At 38.6% G+C, this 8376-nt stretch overlaps 2 pseudogenes; one reads left to right on the forward strand and one right to left on the reverse strand.

Moving 5' to 3' along the window:
* Positions 1-1005: 1005 nt before the first annotated feature.
* Positions 1006-4017, forward strand: LOC140498036 (LYR motif-containing protein 1-like; annotated as a pseudogene).
* Positions 4018-4935: 918 nt separating this feature from the next.
* LOC140498037 (large ribosomal subunit protein uL23-like) lies at positions 4936-5404 on the reverse strand (annotated as a pseudogene).
* Positions 5405-8376: the final 2972 nt, after the last annotated feature.

Consider the following 8376-nt stretch of genomic DNA (forward strand, 5'->3'; position numbering starts at 1 on the left):
CAGTCTGATAGTTGTGATGTGGTACCTCAGAGTTTTTTGGATTTGCATTTCTCTAATCAATAGTGACTTAGAACATTTTTTCTTATGACTATAGATAGCTTTAATTTCTTCCTCTGAAAACTACCAGTTCATATCCTTTGACTATCAATTGGAGAATGACTTTTATTCATATAAATTTGATTCAGTTCTCTAAATATTTTAGAAATGAGACCTTTATCAGAGACATTGGTTGTAAAAATTGTTTTCCAGTTTTCTCCTTCCCTTTTGATCTTGGTTGCATTGACTTTCTTTGTCCAAAACCTTTGCAATTTAATGTAATCAAAATTCTTCAATTTTTATTTCCTAATGTGCTCTGTCTTTTGTTTGGTAATCAATATTTCCATTCTCTATAAATCTGACAGGTAAGCTATTCCTTATTCTCCTAGTTTGTTTAATATCAGCTTTTATATCTAATTCATGTACCCGTTTTGACTTTATCTTGGAATAGGGTATAAGATGTTGGTCTATGCCTAGTTTCTGACATACTATGTTCCAGTTATCCCAGCACTTTTTGTCAAATACTGAGTTCTTATACCAGAAGCCTGTCTTTGCATGTCACAAAGAGATTATAATACTGATGGTTTATTGTGTCTTGTGTATCTGATCTATTACCCTGATCCACCACTCTGTTATTTAGCCATTAGAAAGTAGTTTCAATGATTGCTGCTTTATAATACAATTTGATATCTGGTAGGGCTAGGCCACCTTCCCTTGCATTTCTTTTCATTAATTCCCTTAAAATTCCCAATCTTTTATTCTTCTAGATGAATTTTGTTATTATTTTTTCTAGCTTTATGAAATAATTTTTGGTATTTCAATTGATATAGCACTGAAAACGTAAATTAATTTAGGTAGAATTGTCATTTTTTATTATATTATCTTGGTCTACCTATGAGCAACTGACATTTTTCCAATTATTTTGATTTGACATTATTTGTATAAAAAGTATTTAGTAATTGTATTCATATGATTCCTGAATTTGTCTTGTCAGGCAGACTCTCAAATAATTCATATTGTCTAAAGTAACTTTTAATGAAATTTCTCTTTCTCTGTCTTGCTGTTAGGTTTCTGTCAGTAATATATAGAAATGCCAATATTTTACCTGGGTTTATTTTACATCATTATTTCAAATATTTTTACTTGATTCTCTAAGTATATCATCATATCATCTGCAAAAAGTGATAGTTTTCTTTCTTCTTTGCTTATTCTAATTCCTTCAATTTACTTTTCTTTTCTCATTGCTAAAGATAACATTTCTAGTAGAATATTGAACAATAGTGGTGATACTGGACACCCTTGTTTCACCCCTGATCTTCTTTGAAATGCTCCTAGTATATCCCCATTACATATAAGGCTTGCTGAAGTCACTTAACCTCTCTGCTTGTCTCAGTTTCCTCATCCATAAAAATGCAGCTAGGTGGCATAGTGAGTAGAACTCTGGATCTGGAGTCAGGAAGCTTTGAGTTCAAATCCAACCTCAGATACTTACTAGTTGTATGACCTGGAGCAAGTCTTTTAACCTGTATTTGCCTCAGTTTCCTCATTTGTGAAAATGGGGATAATAATAGCACCTACCTCCGCAGGCTGTGAGGACCACATGAGATAACATTTCTAAAGTACTTTTAACAACTTAAAGTGATATATAAATGTTAGTTATTATTAACCATTATTTAATTACTATAACAAACAACAGTAATTACTAATCTGAATCACTGGATATCCTAAAGACATCTTAAACTCAATATGTCCAAAACGGACCTCATTATCTTTCCTCTGACCCTTTCACCCCTTCCAAACTTTCCTGTTACAGTCCAGAGCACCACCATTCTCCCAGTCACATTGGTGCACAATTTGTCAATGCCATCCTCAACTTCGTACTCTCATCCCTCCATATCCAGTCTGTTGTCAAAGGTCTGTCAATTTCACCTTCATAATATCTCTCAAATATGTCCCCTCCTCTCCTCTGACATTGTCACTATCCTGGTGCCTGGACTATTGCAATAGCCTGCCCCTGGTTCTGCCTGTCTCAAGTCTTTCCCCACTCTAGTCCATCCTCTGCTCAGCTGTCAAAATGATCTTCATAAAGCCAAAATCTGAGCATGCTACCCTCCTCCCCATACTCAATAACCTCCAGTAGCTTCATTATCACCTTCAGGATGAAATATAACATTCTCTGGCATTTAAGGCCCTTTATAGGCTTTCTAGTCTTCTTATGCCTTTACCCTTTACTCCCTCTCCCTCTTCCCACCCCATATTCCTTGATTAGCTTCCTCACTGTTCCTAGTCCATCTGACTCCAGGCATTTTCGCTGGTGGGCCCTCATACCTGGAATGCTCTCACTTCTTATCTCTGTCTCCTGGCTTCCGGTGTGTCCTATGAGTCCCAGCTGAAGTCCCTCCTTCCATGGGAAGCATGGGCAGTTGAGTGGCACAGTGACTGGAGTGCCAAGTCAGCAGTCAGCAAGACTAGTGTTCCTGTGTTCAAGATCTGACCTCACACGCTTGTTGTCTGGGAGACCCTGGCAAGTCACTTTGCCCTGTTTGCCTCTGTTTCTTCATGTCTAGAAGGATCTGGAAAAGGAAGTGGCCATTTACTCCAATATCTTTGCTAAGAAAACCCCAAAAAGGCGTCATGAAGACTTGGATACACTTGAAAAATGACTGAAAAATAGGAAGCCTTTTTTGATCTTCTTTAATTCAGGTGCCTTTTCTCTTATTGATCAACTCCACTCTAACCTCTACATAACTTAATTTTGCATTATTTTGCATTATTTTTTTTTGCATGTTTTCCCTATTGGACTGGGAGATTAAGGACTGTTTTTTTCTTTTCTTTCTATCCCCCATGTTTGGTACGGTACCTTGGCACAAAGCAGGTACTGAATAAATTCTTAGTGACTGACTATATCAGTGGAAGGATTTTGTAATAGAAGATGTCCCTATTCCATTGATGATGGATGAAAGGAAAAACATAACAGAATTTGTATCAAAATAAAGTGGGATTTCCTGAAGCCTCGCTGGGATTTTATAGTTTAGCGATCCCATGATAAAGACTCCAAATAGGGTCCCATGTATGGAATCTATAAAATGAGCACTGCAAGATTTTTGGGGAAATCACAATAATGTAAAAGAAAACAGCAAGAAAAGACTTCAGAACTGGGATTAGTATAGTGACAAATGATGACTTTAGAAGATTGAGGATAAAACATCTCACCTGTCTTGTGGCAAAGAAGCAATAGAATCAAGTTCAGAATGAGGTGTAAATTTTCAGACATGACCAGTGTGTCAATTTCTTTGACTTAAGTATTCTGGTTTGTTACAAGGCAAAGTGTGTGCGTGTGTGTGTGTGTGTGTGTGTGTGTGTGTGTGTGTGTGTGTGTGTGTAGTTGAGGTAGTGATAGAGATGTAGAAAGGAAGGAAGGTAGGAAGGAAGAGAGAAAGATGGAAAGAAAGAAAGAGAAAAAGAAAGAAAATTTACCAAAAGAAAATACAGGAGGTTCAGTCCAACCTGGCCTACAGAACCAGACCCTTGTCTGTCCATGTTGGTTCTATGGGGCTCCTGGTGCTCCCTCCTGTCACCACTGCCACTACAGGTGAGGAAGTGAGTATGATGGACACAGTGTGACAACAGTAACATAAGAAGTTCTTGGCTTATAGGAAATTTTCAGACTTGAAAGGAGGTGGGGACACATCAAGGTGGATGAAGGACACCATCAGAGAAAAGTAGTACATTAGCAATGAAGCCAGAATGTTGTTCCAGAAAGACAAAAACCTTATAGATTCAGAACTGATTAAGCAATGTATAGATGAATGCATAGCCAGAATTGAAATGGGATCGCATTATCAGATCCCATATCCAAGGCCAATTCATTCACCTCCAATAGCCTTCACTCTCCTACAAAATCGTGGTCTTCAAACTCAGGGAAAGCTAAGCAAACATTCCAGACCATTATATCTCAAGTCTCATGATGAAGTTTCTTAATCCAAGAAACAGGTTCTTCGTAGGAACTATGAACCAAGCAGAACCTGAGCCCAAAGCTGTGATGAATCTTTTCCTCTTGACTTAAGCCTAATCAGAGATAGGAAGGACAAAGAATAAAGAGTCTTTGCAATAACTTCTCTTAAACATCCAAAAAATTGGTTCCCTAACCTCTAAATGAACTGTAATGTATATTTCCTTGAATTTGTCAGGTCCTTGTCTTGCTACCAGATAGGAAGTTCCTAACCCCCAAATATCCTTCTTCATCATGATCTTCGCAAGTAGCACCTTGGATGAAAGTCTGAACATAGCAGGAATTTGGCTTCAATTTAAAAATGACATTTTTTTGCCTGGAAATAATGGAGACATATACACAGAGGGAGCCATGGCAATACCAGTTAGAGCAGCTTCTCTTGGAAGTTCTTAAAATTACCATAAAAATCAGATATTAGCCTCAGACTTATAAATCTCTGTATCTTTATTTTCCTTTATGTTTAAGTCATGAATATATTTAAAATAAGACCTTTTATGTTTTAGTGTTTCTACTGATTTTTGACTCTCTTTTCTCTTCAAAGATACACTTCTCATTAGTATTCAAGTACCCTATTTTCTCCTTTACCACCTTAGCAGAGTTCATTATGCATACTGTAGTCCCATCACTCCCTTAACTGGAAAATGTCATATTATCTCAGGGAAATTCTGGGGAGGAGAGAAAGATTATCCCAAATTTTCAGGAACTGATATAGTGTTTTTAATACCATCTATTAAAATGCATCCAACAAATTCTAAAAGCTCTGACTTAATTCTGGTCTCAAAGCCCCACTGCAAACATACTACAATTTGTAAAAGTGATCATTATTTCTTTTTTTTTTATTGGGAAAAACATTTTATTGTAGGTGCAGTGAGACAGCTGGACACAGTTTAGATGATTCCAATTTCTTTGGCAACATCCAAAGCATCATAGTCTGGAGCAAGCCAGACATAAGCTTTCTTCTCTCCATCAGGCTGGATCAGTGTTGACCTTGGCTACATGGATGTCATACAGCTTCTTTACTGCCTACTTGATCTGATGCTTGTTGGCCTTGACATCCACAGTGAAAACCAGGGTGTTGTTGTCTTCAGTCTTCTTCATAGCAGACTCAGTGGTCAAGGGAAACTTAACGGTGGCATAGTGATCAAGTTTGTTTCTCCGAGGGGCACTTTTCCAAGGGTATTTGGGCTGCCTTCTTAGTCTTAGTGTCTTGGGTGGCTGGAAGGTGGGGGATGTTCAGATCTTCTTCTTTTTGTGGCTATGGACACCCTTCAACACTGCCTTCTTGGCCTTCAAGGCCTTGGAGTTGGCTTCTGTCTTGGGGGAGACAACAGCTTCCTTCTTCGCCTTGGGCACCATCTTGGGGGAAAGGGTCTTCCGCAGTGCTTTTCACAAGCTTATAGAGCTAACTCTTGCTCAAACCTTGTGAAGTTTCCCACTATTTCTAATGGACAACAAAATGGGGATTTCACAAGCAGGAGAATATGGCTTATAAATTACAAGGCTTATTGTAAAATTGTGTTCAAATAGGAAAAGGGAAACTCTAGATCAAAAGCAGAAGAGACTGTGCCTTTGTGATAAGCCAAGGGAAAATTCCAATGAGAGTCACTGTACATCAGGGTTGTCTTTCATGTTCAAAGATGATCAAAATCTTCAGTAAAAATAGCTTATGAAAAAAATACAGGAGAGAAGCAAATAGGGCAATTTTGTAACTGCCATGTAAAACTGAATATGTACCTTAGAAACAACCCCTGGATCCACTTGACAAGGATGACAGTTTATTGTCTGACGTAGTATCACTAAAGACCAGTTGCTAAACTTGGGTCAGTTTTACAAAGTCTATTCTTGCCTTTTTTTGTTCTCTGTCCTCTCCATACGCCTTCAAAAATAGTAAGGAATACAAACACTGAATACTAGTAATATTTAAATTTCTCACTAATAAGATATTTGACATTTCCCCCTCTTCAGTTTTGCTTTAACATTAGGCTTTATTATTGGCACAATGGATGTAGACAGCTGGATACATGTAACTAGTTGAAGGATACCTTGCTAAGCCCTTCATTTTTTCCACTCTCCCCCCCACAACAGCAGATGTCCAGCTTTCAAGTGAATTGGTAAAATGGTGGGATGTCTGGAATAACATTCACTCCCCATTGTAAGATTAGAGAACAATCTGGAAATTTTGTTGATAATTTGTGATAGATGATAAGTAGCAGCTTCTATTTCCCACACAAAATGCTGTTTCCAATAGTATCAACTAGGAGTTCAGTCAATTCAGGGCAAGGGAGAATCAGTATACTTTATTTATAGTTGTGGTTCAGTCTTTTCAGTCGTGTCTGACTCTTTGTGACCTCATTTGGGGTTTTCTTGGCAAAGATACTAGAATGGTTTGCCATTTCCTTCTCCAGCTCATTTTACAGATGAAGAAACTGAGGGAAACAGGATTGTGTGACTTATCCAAGTTCACACAGCTAGTGAGTGTCTGGGGTGACATTTGAACTCAGGAAAATGAGTCTTCCTCACTCCAGGCCCAGTGCTGTATCCATTGTGCTACCTAGCAGCCTCTTATGTATAATAGATTTATCAGTTTTTCTTTTGATATGATAGCTTTTATCATTTTTCCAGTGATAGACTTCTGTCTCTGGCCAGGTTACCTTCTGTCCCCACTGGTTTCCAAGCAGGGTTTTATTTATAATGGGGCTTCCATTATTATACTAGCTTGATCAGATTCCCTTGCTTGGAAACTTGCAAGTTCCAGCAAAAGGTCCCAGTACAAACAGAAGTTACCATACCTGTTGTGTGCCAAAGGATCTCAGGCAGAATTTAGTTATCACCTGCTTCGTACTTCATACCTTTCTTCTCCTTTCTCACTGATAGACTTTAGATACTACAATTTATGTCACAAAACATTGCATGTTTAAAAGGTTATGATTTTTCTTTGAGGAGTTAGGTGAATCAATCATCTTAGAGACATGATGTGTAGCCTCTGAGGGGCTTGGATTTGCTATGCCAGAAACAGGTGAACTTTTCCTGCTGGTGGTGAATACAATGGTCTTAAAAGCATGAGACACTAAGGACAGCTACATGGTTCAGTGGAGAGTGCAACACCCTAGAGTCAGGAGGATGTGAGTTCAAGTCCAGTCTCAGACACATTTACTGGCCTTGTGACCCTGGGCAAGTCACCAAACCCTGGTTGCCTCTCAAAATTAAAAAAAAAAATAAGAACAGACTTTGAGAACACAAAATTTTCTTTGTCAAACAGGGGAGAAAACTTTGGTGGCATAGGGATAGAAATCAGTCATCTTAGTCATAGCCGCTAGGATAATACTGAACATCTGAATGAGTACTAGACTATGATGATTTCCAGTGTCACTGTTGCCCAGGGGTAAAAGGTGGCCAAGAGTCATTGTAAGAAGTTTGTGGGTTTTTCCTGGCATCTTTGGTCTGGAAGTCTACTTCATAGAGCTGAGCACACTGAAATCCTGGGAATGGTCGAAGTCACAGTCTGCAGCCTGAGGAACCACTATAGATCTTTTTGCCAACTTTAGGATATGAAATATGTAGCCCTGTGCCTTAGACCATGTTGATTTTGGTCATATTCAGGGTGAGGGTGGGGAAGAACAATTCTTCCTTGGAACCAAACCAGGAGACCTTGACTTTGGTCTCATAGCTTTCAATCCTCACTCCTTTCTTTAGTTTCTTCTTCTTTTTTTATGGATCAGTTAATTCCACCTCAAAGCAGTGAATCTATTCATCCTAACCCTAGGTACTGAAGCACTTGTTTGCTTCCTGAACTGCCTTGACACTCTGGGTTCAGATCCGTTGTACCTTATCATCTATTGTCTCTCTTTTTCTCTTGCCAGTACTGCAGATGGAGGTCCACCTTTGGCATTAACACACTATTCCTTTTATTCTTCTTTACCTCCAAGCATTCTGTATCTCAAGAATGGTATTTTTGTACTTTGTTTGCAAGGGAAAAGAATGCTCACAAATTTTATTTTTTTAAAATAACATTTTAGAGTAAGGTAAATAGAATTAAAAAAAGAAGAAAGTGACCCAATGGCAGACTAGATGGTCCTTAACTGCTAGAGTACTCTCTCTCTCTCTCTCTCTCGTTCCCATTTCCTAAGACTATCTTTCAGGAGATTGGGATGCTGGGAGCAGAAAGTGGCAGCAGCGTAACTGTTTCTCTGAGAAGGGTCTATACAGATGTCCCTATTTGCGGGAATTGGTGAGGAAGGGACCCACTGTTTTGCAGATCCACAGAGTCAGGACAGACTACAAATATGGGGAAAAGGTAGTGGATGTGAAACCAACAACAATGTGCTTGG

The sequence above is a fragment of the Notamacropus eugenii genome, chromosome 4, assembly GCF_028372415.1.
Source record: "Notamacropus eugenii isolate mMacEug1 chromosome 4, mMacEug1.pri_v2, whole genome shotgun sequence".
NCBI classification, from domain to species: domain Eukaryota; kingdom Metazoa; phylum Chordata; class Mammalia; order Diprotodontia; family Macropodidae; genus Notamacropus; species Notamacropus eugenii.